The sequence below is a fragment of the Chanodichthys erythropterus genome, chromosome 2, assembly GCF_024489055.1.
Source record: "Chanodichthys erythropterus isolate Z2021 chromosome 2, ASM2448905v1, whole genome shotgun sequence".
Classification (NCBI taxonomy): domain Eukaryota; kingdom Metazoa; phylum Chordata; class Actinopteri; order Cypriniformes; family Xenocyprididae; genus Chanodichthys; species Chanodichthys erythropterus.
This window is the reverse complement of record NC_090222.1, coordinates 30,515,734-30,529,325: the sequence shown is the minus strand read 5'-3', so window position 1 is coordinate 30,529,325 and position 13,592 is coordinate 30,515,734.

Genomic DNA, 13,592 nt, shown 5'->3' with positions numbered 1-13,592 from the left:
ATTTCGGGCGGTGGTGGCTCTGCGTCAGGAGGGGAGCGAGGTAGGGAGTTTTGCCCAGTTCTTTTGGACTATGGCGAGAGGGCTGCGGTACAATGATGAGGCGCTTAAAGGGGTGTTTAATGGATGCCTTGACGACCCTCTGCCTCAGTGGGAGTTGGAGAGGCTCCAGATCCTGGATTTTTGGCGCTTTGTCCATTATCTCTCCCACAGAAGCCGTTGGGCAACCCACGCTCAGCCAGAGCCCGTTCCCGCCTGTGAGTCCACTCCAGAGTCTTCAGAGGAGGTGGGCACTGAGCCTCGGCTTCACTCCGGTAAAGGGAGGAGGAGGAGGAGAAGGAAGAAGGCTTCTTTCATCCTTCAAGGCCCGGAGTCAGCTCCAGCCAGGGAGGCAGCTCCAGCCAGGGAGGCAGCTCCAGCCAGGGAGGCAGCTCCAGCCAGGGAGGCAGCTCCAGCCAGGGAGGCAGCTCCAGCCAGGGAGGCAGCTCCAGCCAGGGAGGCAGCTCCAGCCAGGGAGTCCACTACAGAGCCCGCTCCAGCCAGGGAGTCCACTACAGAGCCCGTTCCAGCCAGGGAATTCGCTCCAGCCAGTGAGTCCACTATAGAGCCCGCTCCAGCCAGTGAGTCCATTTTGGGTGAGCCACCGCCTCACCCTCATAAGCGGAAGAGAAGGAGTAAAAAGGGCTTCCTCCGTCCGACAAGGCCTGGAGACCACTCTAGAGGTTGTCTGTGGGTTCTCCAAGCGCCTTGCCCTGCCGGCGCCGCCGGAGCAGCCCCAGCCTGAGCACGCTGCCGTCCCAGAGCAGCCCCAGCCCCAGCCTGAACACGTTGCCGTCCCAGAGCAGCCCCAGCCTGAACACGTTGCCGTCCCTGAGCGGTTCCAGTCTGAGCCCGCTGCCTTCCCCGAGTCCTCCGCTCTCCCTGATACGGCCACGGAGACCGTTACCGAGCTGCCCGCTCTCCCTGATACGGCCACAGAGCACCCTTGGTCAGGCCTGCCCCCGCCGTCCAAGCCTTCGCCCCCGCCGCCGCCATCCAAGCCTTCTGCCCTGCTGCCGCCATCCAGGCCGCCAGTCCTGCCGCCGCCGCCCAGGTCGTCTGCCCTGCCACTGTCAACCAAGCCTTCTGTTCTGCCGCCGTCAACCAAGCCGTCTGTCCTGCCACCGTCGTCCAGGCTTCCTGCCTTGCTGCCACTGCCCCGGCCGTTGGAACCGCTGGAACCCGCCTGGTCAGTTCCTCCAGTGCCGCCCTGGCATTCAGCCAGGACCCCGACCCTCTTAGAGCCCCCGTGGTCCGTTCCACCGGCTCCCCCCTGGCCTTCGGTTGGGGGCTCTGGTCCTGGCCCACCATCCCTCCCCCTGATCCTCCTCCTGTCCACCTCCCTCCTGAGTTTTTGTTTTTCTTTTTTGTTTTCTGGTGGAGCGTCTGGTAGCCGCTCCTTTGAGGAGGGGTAATGTCACGATCACTAGTGAGAGTGCCCTAGTCAGCCACTAGAGGGCACTCCATCCTGGACTCTTGTTTTCACCCCTTGGACTACAATTCCCATACTCACCCCTGGACTCATTATCCCATTCATTGCACTCAGCTGTTTTGTGTTTCTTCATTAGTGTCTGCCTATTTAGTCTCTGTTGTTTCTGCCTTTGGTTGTGGTTTGTTGTATTGTTATGTGCACTGTTTGTTTCTCTGGCTTTTGTTTTTATGGACTGTGGATTATCTGGATTTTGACCCCTTGCCTGCATTTGGATTTACGCTTCTGGATTCCCCAATAAATACTTATGCTGCAACTGGATCTCAACATCTTGTTCTTGTGTGCCCATGACAGAACAAACCACCATTTAACAGATCCAGCGGCATGAGTTTTCGGATTATTCCCCCAGCCTCCAATGGGGAGCGGATGGCTTTATTTCGGGCGGTGGTGGCTCTGCGTCAGGAGGGGAGCGAGGTAGGGAGTTTTGCCCAGTTCTTTTGGACTATGGCGAGAGGGCTGCGGTACAATGATGAGGCGCTTAAAGGGGTGTTTAATGGATGCCTTGACGACCCTCTGCCTCAGTGGGAGTTGGAGGGGCTCCAGATCCTGGATTTTTGGCGCTTTGTCCATTATCTCTCCCACAGAAGCCGTTGGGCAACCCACGCTCAGCCAGAGCCCGTTCCCGCCTGTGAGTCCACTCCAGAGTCTTCAGAGGAGGTGGGCACTGAGCCTCGGCTTCACTCCGGTAAAGGGAGGAGGAGTAGGAGAAGGAAGAAGGCTTCTTCCATCCTTCAAGGCCCGGAGTCAGCTCCAGCCAGTGAGTCAGCTCCAGCCAGGGAGTCAGCTCCAGCCAGGGAGTCAGCTCCAGCCAGGGAGTCAGCTCCAGCCAGGGAGGCAGCTCCAGCCAGGGAGGCAGCTCCAGCCAGGGAGTCCACTACAGAGCCCGCTCCAGCCAGGGAGTCCACGACAGAGCCCGTTCCAGCCAGGGAATCCGCTCCAGCCAGTGAGTCCACTACAGAGCCCGCTCCAGCCAGTGAGTCCATTTTGGGTGAGCCACCGCCTCACCCTCATAAGCGGAAGAGAAGGAGTAAAAAGGGCTTCCTCCGTCCGACAAGGCCTGGAGACCACTCTAGAGGTTGTCTGTGGGTTCTCCAAGCGCCTTGCCCTGCCGGCGCCGCCGGAGCAGCCCCAGCCTGAGCACGCTGCCGTCCCAGAGCAGCCCCAGCCCCAGCCTGAACACGTTGCCGTCCCAGAGCAGCCCCAGCCTGAACACGTTGCCGTCCCTGAGCGGTTCCAGTCTGAGCCCGCTGCCTTCCCTGAGTCCTCCGCTCTCCCTGATACGGCCACGGAGACCGTTACCGAGCTGCCCGCTCTCCCTGATACGGCCACAGAGCACCCTTGGTCAGGCCTGCCCCCGCCGTCCAAGCCTTCGCCCCCGCCGCCGCCATCCAAGCCTTCTGCCCTGCTGCCGCCATCCAGGCCGCCAGTCCTGCCGCCGCCGCCCAGGTCGTCTGCCCTGCCACTGTCAACCAAGCCTTCTGTTCTGCCGCCGTCAACCAAGCCGTCTGTCCTGCCACCGTCGTCCAGGCTTCCTGCCTTGCTGCCACTGCCCCGGCCGTTGGAACCGCTGGAACCCGCCTGGTCAGTTCCTCCAGTGCCGCCCTGGCAACCAGCCAGGACTCCAGACCCCAGGGAACCCGCCTGGTCAGTTCCTCCAGTGCCGCCCTGGCATTCAGCCAGGACCCCGACCCTCTTAGAGCCCCCGTGGTCCGTTCCACCGGCTCCCCCCTGGCCTTCGGTTGGGGGCTCTGGTCCTGGCCCACCATCCCTCCCCCTGATCCTCCTCCTGTCCACCTCCCTCCTGAGTTTTTGTTTTTCTTTTTTGTTTTCTGGTGGAGCGTCTGGTAGCCGCTCCTTTGAGGAGGGGTAATGTCACGATCACTAGTGAGAGTGCCCTAGTCAGCCACTAGAGGGCACTCCATCCTGGACTCTTGTTTTCACCCCTTGGACTACAATTCCCATACTCACCCCTGGACTCATTATCCCATTCATTGCACTCAGCTGTTTTGTGTTTCTTCATTAGTGTCTGCCTATTTAGTCTCTGTTGTTTCTGCCTTTGGTTGTGGTTTGTTGTATTGTTATGTGCACTGTTTGTTTCTCTGGCTTTTGTTTTTATGGACTGTGGATTATCTGGATTTTGACCCCTTGCCTGCATTTGGATTTACGCTTCTGGATTCCCCAATAAATACTTATGCTGCAACTGGATCTCAACATCTTGTTCTTGTGTGCCCATGACAGAACAAACCACCATTTAACAGATCCAGCGGCATGAGTTTTCGGATTATTCCCCCAGCCTCCAATGGGGAGCGGATGGCTTTATTTCGGGCGGTGGTGGCTCTGCGTCAGGAGGGGAGCGAGGTAGGGAGTTTTGCCCAGTTCTTTTGGACTATGGCGAGAGGGCTGCGGTACAATGATGAGGCGCTTAAAGGGGTGTTTAATGGATGCCTTGACGACCCTCTGCCTCAGTGGGAGTTGGAGGGGCTCCAGATCCTGGATTTTTGGCGCTTTGTCCATTATCTCTCCCACAGAAGCCGTTGGGCAACCCACGCTCAGCCAGAGCCCGTTCCCGCCTGTGAGTCCACTCCAGAGTCTTCAGAGGAGGTGGGCACTGAGCCTCGGCTTCACTCCGGTAAAGGGAGGAGGAGGAGGAGAAGGAAGAAGGCTTCTTCCATCCTTCAAGGCCCGGAGTCAGCTCCAGCCAGTGAGTCAGCTCCAGCCAGGGAGTCAGCTCCAGCCAGGGAGTCAGCTCCAGCCAGGGAGTCAGCTCCAGCCAGGGAGTCAGCTCCAGCCAGGGAGTCAGCTCCAGCCAGGGAGGCAGCTCCAGCCAGGGAGGCAGCTCCAGCCAGGGAGGCAGCTCCAGCCAGGGAGTCCACTACAGAGCCCGCTCCAGCCAGGGAGTCCACGACAGAGCCCGTTCCAGCCAGGGAATCCGCTCCAGCCAGTGAGTCCACTACAGAGCCCGCTCCAGCCAGTGAGTCCATTTTGGGTGAGCCACCGCCTCACCCTCATAAGCGGAAGAGAAGGAGTAAAAAGGGCTTCCTCCGTCCGACAAGGCCTGGAGACCACTCTAGAGGTTGTCTGTGGGTTCTCCAAGCGCCTTGCCCTGCCGGCGCCACCGAAGCGCCTTGCCCTGCCGGCGCCGCCGGAGCAGCCCCAGCCTGAGCACGCTGCCGTCCCAGAGCAGCCCCAGCCCCAGCCTGAACACGTTGCCGTCCCAGAGCAGCCCCAGCCTGAACACGTTGCCGTCCCTGAGCGGTTCCAGTCTGAGCCCGCTGCCTTCCCTGAGTCCTCCGCTCTCCCTGATACGGCCACGGAGACCGTTACCGAGCTGCCCGCTCTCCCTGATACGGCCACAGAGCACCCTTGGTCAGGCCTGCCCCCGCCGTCCAAGCCTTCGCCCCCGCCGCCGCCATCCAAGCCTTCTGCCCTGCTGCCGCCATCCAGGCCGCCAGTCCTGCCGCCGCCGCCCAGGTCGTCTGCCCTGCCACTGTCAACCAAGCCTTCTGTTCTGCCGCCGTCAACCAAGCCGTCTGTCCTGCCACCGTCGTCCAGGCTTCCTGCCTTGCTGCCACTGCCCCGGCCGTTGGAACCGCTGGAACCCGCCTGGTCAGTTCCTCCAGTGCCGCCCTGGCAACCAGCCAGGACTCCAGACCCCAGGGAACCCGCCTGGTCAGTTCCTCCAGTGCCGCCCTGGCATTCAGCCAGGACCCCGACCCTCTTAGAGCCCCCGTGGTCCGTTCCACCGGCTCCCCCTGGCCTTTGGTTGGGGGCTCTGGTCCTGGCCCACCATCCCTCCCCCTGATCCTCCTCCTGTCCACCTCCCTCCTGAGTTTTTGTTTTTCTTTTTTGTTTTCTGGTGGAGCGTCTGGTAGCCGCTCCTTTGAGGAGGGGTAATGTCACGATCACTAGTGAGAGTGCCCTAGTCAGCCACTAGAGGGCACTCCATCCTGGACTCTTGTTTTCACCCCTTGGACTACAATTCCCATACTCACCCCTGGACTCATTATCCCATTCATTGCACTCAGCTGTTTTGTGTTTCTTCATTAGTGTCTGCCTATTTAGTCTCTGTTGTTTCTGCCTTTGGTTGTGGTTTGTTGTATTGTTATGTGCACTGTTTGTTTCTCTGGCTTTTGTTTTTATGGACTGTGGATTATCTGGATTTTGACCCCTTGCCTGCATTTGGATTTACGCTTCTGGATTCCCCAATAAATACTTATGCTGCAACTGGATCTCAACATCTTGTTCTTGTGTGCCCATGACAACACCAGTCCTCAGGTCCTTGCACTGGCTTCCAGTTGCATTTAGAATTGATTTTAAAGTACTGTTGCTTGTTTATAAATCACTCAATGGCCTACGACCTCAATACATTGCAGATATGCTCATGGAATATAAACCTAACAGATCACTCAGATCATCAGGATCAAGTCATTTAGAAATACCAAGGGCTCACACAAAGCAAGGAGAGTCTGCTTTTAGTTGTTGTTTGCTGATTGAGCACTGTGCTATGTCCGAACTGTTTGCACTTTATTTTATACGTATTATCTTTTTATTCTTTAAATTCTTTTCCTGTTTTTATTTCATTTTTAATGTATTTTTATATCTTTTATGTATCATCATGATTCTGACTTTTAATGCATTTTAAATCCAAATAGCAAAATTCTTTGTTTTTACTGTTATTTCTATTCCTTATGTTCTATTTTTATTCTTCTTTATGTAAAGCACTTTGAATTACCATTGTGTATGAAATGTGCTATACAAATAAAATGGCCTTGCTTTGCCTTATTCCTTTCCATATCAGACATAAGGTCTTATTTATCATTTAGGGAGAAATTAACCTTAGACAAACCTAACAGATTATCCCTGAAAGTCATCAGAGTCAACTTTCAGGGATAATCTTTAAAGGTGCCCTAGATTGTTTTTTTACAAGATGTAATATAAGTCCTAGGTGTCCCCTGAATGTGTCTGTGAAGTTTCAGCTCAAAATACCCCATAGATTTTTTTTTTTTTTTAACTGCCTATTTTGGGGCATCATTAACTATGCACTGATTTTTTCAGCACGGCCCCCTTTAAGAGATGCGTTCCCTCTGCCCCACCAGCTCTTGACTATATATACATCGCATAAACACAGTTCACACAGCTAATATAACCGTCAAAAGGATCTTTACAATATGTTCGTCATGCATACTGCATGCATGCGTCGGATCATGTGAGTAAAGTATTTTTTTTAGATGGTTACGTTTGATTCTGTGTGAGTTTGAGGCTATGCTCTATGGCTAAAGCTAACATTACACACTGTTGGAGAGATTTATAAAGAATGAAGTTGTGTTTATGAATTATACAGACTGCACGTGTTTAAAAATGAAAATAGCAACAACTCGCGTCTCTGTGAATACAGTAAGAAACGATGGTAACTTTAACCACATTTAACAGTATATTAGCAACATGCTAATGAAACATTTAGAAAGACAATTTACAAATATCACTAAAAATATCATGATATCATGGATCATGTCAGTTATTATTGCTCCATCTGCCATTTTTCGCTGTTGTTCTTGCTTGCTTACCTTGTCTGTGCACAGACCCAGATGTTAATACTGCCTTTCCTTGTCTAATGCGTCGAATGGGCTGGCATTATGCAAATATTGGGGTCATAAATATTAATGATCCCGACTATTACGTAAAAAAGTCGGTGTTATGTTGAGATCCGAGTGTTTTCCGGAAGTCTTTTAAACAAATGAGATTTACATAAGAAGGAGGAAACAAATGGGTTTGAAACTCAATGTTTGTCTTTTCCATGTACTGAACTCTTGTCATTCAACTATGCCGAGGTAAATTCAAATTCTGATTCTAGGGCACCTTTAAGTTACTCAAATAGCATTGAAAAATGTTAACCTTCTGTGTGTTTCATTTTGTTTGTGCTCTCTTTTACCTAAAAAAAAAAAAAAAGAAGCAAATACTCCCATGTATTCTGCATTTTTTAAATGTTAGGAAGGTCAGACATCCTTCAGCAGCAGTAGCATGATTAGGTCAAACAACCACCCTTATCTCTAGGGGTTCCCCTTCAGTCGGTCACGTTCGACGTACGTCAGTAGTGACCGACGAATCGGGATATCGCTTAGAGAGCCCTATCATCTTCGTGTAAACTAAAACAAGCCAATGGAATTGGCGTGCGATATTTGCATAATGCGCACCGCCCCCGACAGGTGTATATAAATAGGAAGCAGATGCAATCGCACTCTGTCTTTCGCTTCGGAGCCATTCACTGGTGTCCTATTTAGAAGACTCCTTTCTTCGTGTGTTTTTCTTACTAAAACACTGCCTCAGAAGAGGATCTGCAGCGAGCTTTGGTGCTGGTGAAGAGGGCACGTGCAGCGAGGTCGCGAGTGTCTGAGGAGCCGAGCTATAAGCTCTAAACTGCTGTTTTCACAGCAACACAAAAAAGAGTGTGTGTGAGGCAGCGATTTGGGCCGGTTCCTCGGTGTGTCAGGGAGTGGTGTACCTGACACATCGCGTCGCTCCCTGGGTGCTTCAGCACGAGTGAGTTGACTTCCCCTTCTAAAAGAGCTTTACAGACGAACCCTGACAGTATGTCATTTCGTCTGTGCGTTACTGGGTGCGGTCGTTCCCTGGTCCCTGCTGATGGGCACAATCGCTGCATCTCGTGTTTGGGCGTTCAGCACGCTGAAGCAGCGTTTGTGGATGGTTCATGTTCCCATTGCGGGAACATGACCATCGCGGTGCTGAGGTCGAGGCTCTCCTTCCTGAAGTCTCAGGAAGCGGGAGTCCCCTCTCCTATGCCGCGTACGACCGTTTTTTCCGGCCCCGGGAACCGGAATGACGGTACGGCGCTGTATAGGGAGGGCGACCTGAGGATAACGGTCAGGGCTCCCCCGTCGAGCGGAAACGCTCCGCGGGCCCCTGCCCCCTCATCAGCACCGCAACCCATCCTGCCGCCGTTGGTTTCCGCTGGGCCCTCTTCGGACTGTCCAGCCGTTACCTTTGGTGCGCCGGCGGAGGATCAGATGTCGATCGCTGCGTCGGAAGGCGAGTTTGAGTGTTCGGGGGAGGAAGATCCGGACGCGCTGCCGTCCCCGAATCGGATCCCGAACTCTCGGCTGTGCTCTCCCGGGCCGCCTTGTGTGTCGGGCTCGAGTGGAACCCTCCACCCTGTCCCGGCCCATCGCGGCTGGATGATTGGTATTTGGGGGCGGGTCGCGCTGGCCAGCCCCAGCGTCCCGCCCCAATGCCTTTCTTCCCGGAGGTGCACGATGAGGTGACCAGGTCTTGGCAGACACCGTATAGTGTTCGTTCGAGGCCTGGCCCCCCGTCCGCCTTCACCTCCCTGGACGGCGGGGCAGCCAGGGGGTACGGGAGGATCCCGCCAGTCGAGCGGTCTGTTGCGATGCAACTGTGTCCAACGGCCGCTGGCTGGCGTGGTGAGCCGCGATTCCCGTCCCGGGCCTGTAAATTCTCAGCCGGTCTGACTGAGAAAGCTTACAGTTCCTGTGGGCAGGCTGCCTCTGCCCTGCATGCGATGGCGCTTTTGCAGGTCTACCAGGCAAAAGCGCTGTCGGAAATGCCCCAGGAAGGTCCTGACCAACAGCTGCTGGGGGAGCTGCGCGCTGCCACCGACCTCGCCCTCCGAGCGACGAAGGTGACAGCACGCGCTGTTGGTCATGCGATGTCTACCTTGGTAGTCCAGCAACGCCATCTCTGGCTGACCCTGGCGGACATGCGGGATGCCGACAAGCAGAGGTTCCTAAATTCCCCCGTGTCCCCGGTCGGCCTATTCGGCGACGCGGTGGAGAGCTTCGCCCATCAGTTCTCCGCTGCACAGAAGCAGGCTGAGGCTATCAGTCACGTTATGCCACGGCGGTCCGCTGCTGCCTCCACCCAGCCGCCCGTGGCTCAGCCTCAGCCCGCTCGTCGCCGAGGGCGCCCGCCTGCATCGTCCTCCGCCCCTGCTAAGACGGCAAAGCAGCAGCCTACACCAGCCAGACAGCAGGGTGCCGGTCGCGGGCGTGGTGCCCAGCCCGTCTCCGCTAAGCCCGGTGGTAAGCGTAAGAGCAAAACACGGCACTGAGACGGGCAACCTGAAGGGGAAGGATCTTGCTCTTCGGGAGAGTTTTCCACCATCTCTCCCACCCCCGGAGGAGGGCCGGGGGGAATTTGTGTTTGTCTGTCTACCGCCGCTGGCTCTCCGGAGTCCAGCGGTACCCACTTTTTCACAAAAAGAGCAGTTTCCTCAAACTCCAGGTCACAACAAGGGGTGTCTGTCAGTGTGCCAGGCTCCGCCTCGCCGCTGACAGCTCCCCCCCCATTCGCCAGCAGGTGGCAGTGTGATGGTGCAGACCGCGTCCCGTGCGCGGTCTCCCATGCACACTGCTGCCTCGCAGAGTCTGACCCCGTCCGGGTCGGGTCCCTCTCTGCCTTGCTGCCCCACCCCCGGTGCGTCTGTGGTGCCTTTGGTCCTGCTGGCTCAGTGTCTGGAAGCGTGGAGCACGCTCCCCAGCCTGTCCAGTTGGCTCATTCGTACTATCAGACTCGGCTATGCGATTCAGTTCGCCCGGCGTCCCCCGGTCTTCAGGGCTGTCCACTTCACTCCGGTGTCGTTGGACAGTGCTCCTGTTCACCGGGTGGAGATTGCTGTCCTCCTGGCGAAGGGTACAATCAAGCCGGTCCCTCCAGCCGATATGAAGTCGGGGTTTTACAGCCCCTACTTCATTGTACCGTAAAAGGGCGGTGGGCTACGGCCAATCCTGGACCGTCCCCAGGATTGGTTTGCAGCAATAGACCTGAAGGACGCATACTTTCATGTCTCGATTCTGCCTCGACGCAGACCCTTCCTAGGTCGGTCTGCGTTCGAGGGTCGGGCATGTCAGTACAAAGTCCTACCCGACATGGTTGTAGCTCCCAACCGGTTGGGTCTTCAGGTCAACTGGGACAAGAGCAAACTCGCCCCCGGGTAGAGGATCTCTTGTTTCGGTCTCGAGCTAGACTCGGTCGCACGGACTGCGCGTCTCACCGAGGTGCGCGTCCAGTCGGTGTTGAACTGCCTGAGCTCGCTCAAGTGCAGGACAGCGGCTCCACTGAAAGATTTTCAGAGGCTCCTGGGGCATATGGCATCTGCAGCCGCGGTAACGCCGCTCGGATTGCTTCATATGAGACCGCTTCAACACTGGCTCCGCGGCCGGGTCCCGAGATGGGCGTGGCAGTGCGGCACGCTCCGTGTCCCCGTGACACCGAGCTGCCGTCGCACCCTTATCCGGTGGTTGGACCCTTCGTTTCTGTGGGCCGGAGTACCCCTCGAACGAGTGTCCAGGCACGCTGTGGTCTCCACAGATGTCTCTGCCACGGGATGGGGGGCCACGTACAACGGGCATGCAGTGACAGGTCTTTGGACGGGGCCTCAGCTGCATTGGCATACCAATTGCCTCGAGTTGCTAGCGGTTCGTCTTGCGCTGGCCCGCTTCAAGGAGCTGTTGTCAGGCAAGCACGTTCTAGTCCGCTCACTAAGCATTGCGGCCGTTGCGTACACCTACCGTCAAGGTGGTCTACGCTTCCGTCGCATGTTGCAACTCGCCCGCCATCTCTTGTTGTGGAGTCAGAAGGATCTGAGGTCCCTTCGGGCCACTCGTGTCTCAGGTGTGCTCAACCGTGCAGCCGACGAGCTGTCACGGCAGCATCTACTTGCGGGCGAGTGGCGGCTCCACCCCAGGCGGTCCAGCTGATTTGGCAGCGGTTCGGCGAGGCCCAGGTAGTCCTGCTTGCCTCCCCGGAAACTGCCCTCCGCCAGTGGTTTTATTCCCTGACCGGCGGCACGCTCGGCACGGATGCCCTGGCACACAGCTGGCCCCCGGGTCTGCGCAAACATGCGCTTCCCCCAGTGAGCCTTCTCGCACTATTCATGTGCAAGGTCAGGGAGGACGGGGAGCAGGTTCTGTTAGTGGCTCCGTACTGGCCCACTCTGACCTGATTCTCAGACCTCATTCTCCTCGTGACAGCACCTCCCTGGCCGATTCCTCTGAGGAAGGACACCCTGACTCAGAGACGGGGCACCCTGTGGCACCCGCCTCCCGATCTGTGGAACCTCCACGTGTGGTCCCTGGACGGGATGCGGAGGTTCTGAGTGATCTCCCGCAAGCGGTCGTAGACACCATCACTTCCGCTAGAGCTCCTTCTACTAGGAATCTCTACGCGCTGAAGTGGAACCTGTTCGTCGAATGGTGCGCCTCTCGCCGAGAGGACCCCCGATCATGTTCGGTCGGATCCGTGCTTTCCTTTCTGCAAGATGGGTTGGAGCGAAGGCTGTCTCCCTCCACCCTCAAGGTGTATGTTGCCGCCATTGCCGCACATCACCATGCAGTTGAGGGTAAGTCCCTGGGGAAACACGATCTGATCGTCAGATTCCTGAGGGGGCCAGGAGACTGAATCCTCCTCGCCCTTCCTCCGTACCCTCTTGGGATTTGACCCTGGTTCTCACAGCTCTCCGGGGTCATCCCTTCGAACCTTTGCAATCAGTCGACCTGAAACTAATGTCTCTTAAGACGGTTCTTCTGGTTGCATTGGCTTCCCTGAAGAGGGTAGGGGATCTGCATGCATTTTCGGTCGACGAAACGTGCCTAGAATTCGGGCCCGGTGCTTCTCACGTCATCCTGAGACCCCGGCCTGGATACGTGCCCAAGGTTCCTACCACTCCCTTCAGAGATCAGGTAGTGAACCTGCAAGCGCTGCCCTCGGAGGAGGCAGACCCAGCCCTAGCTTTGCTCTGTCCCGTCCGCGCTCTGCGCGTTTACGTGGACAGAACGCGAAGCTTTAGGACCTCAGATCAGCTCTTCATCTGTTACGGAGGCCAGCAGAAGGGAAAGGCTGTCTCCAAGCAGAGGATGGCCCACTGGATAGTGGATGCCATCGCCTTGGCGTACGAATCCCAGGGCGTGCCTTGCCCGCTCGGGTTGAGAGCCCACTCCACCAGAGGGGTGGCCTCTTCCTGGGCGCTGGCTCATGGCGCCTCGCTGACAGATATCTGTAGAGCTGCGGGCTGGGCGACACCTAACACGTTCGCTAGGTTTTATAGCCTACGTGTAGAGCCGGTATCCTCGCGTGTACTCGCATCCACTAGTCGGTAGACGTGTTGTACCCACTCTAAGTGTCGGCTTGCAATGCCATTCCCGCCTCTGGCCGGATACGTGCATACTTTCACTCCAGTCGCGTTCCCCGCTTGGCGAACCCTGTCGAGTTCCTCCGCCTCCCCCTTCGGCTCGGACATTGCGGAGTGTCTGATGCCAGGCCTACATCCGTCGCTGACGCTGTCTGTTGGCTGGGGCCCATATGTCGTGACCCCTCTACGTGAGCGGTCCCATATGTGTATTTTCCACGGTTTAAAACTCCCTACGGGCCGAGTCCGTGTCTTTCCCTTAGCAGAGCCAGCTCTGCTGTCACCTGTCAGATGAGTCTCCCCCTAACCAGGTGGAGCCATCCCAGGGACTCCATATGCGTACTGCCCCCGGGCCAGTCCATATGTGTATTCCCACGTAAACTCCTCCCCCATTGGGTAGGTAGTGGTCTCCGCAGCGTCCCTTCGGGTTCGCTTTCCCAGTGTGTCTAGTTTACTTAGTGGGTAGTGGTAGACAGCAGTAGACTCTCTCGGTGTAAGCTCGCCCCTTCACCGCCAGCCGGTGCTATGGGCGGCTGAGCTTGCGCTGGGCACTGGAAGGGGTTTCGTAACTGTGGCGCTTTAGTTGGGATCCCAATTCGTCGGTCACTACTGACGTACGTCGAACGTGACCGACTGAAGGGGAACGTCTCGGTTACGTATGTAACCCTCGTTCCCTGAAGGAGGGAACGGAGACGTACGTCCCGTCGCCACAGTTTCTGTACCCTCGCTGTAGTGCGGACACCAGTTGTCTCCTCAGCGAAAAACAGAGTGCGATTGCATCTGCTTCCTATTTATATACACCTGTCGGGGGCGGTGCGCATTATGCAAATATCGCACGCCAATTCCATTGGCTTGTTTTAGTTTACACGAAGATGATAGGGCTCTCTAAGCGATATCCCGATTCGTCGG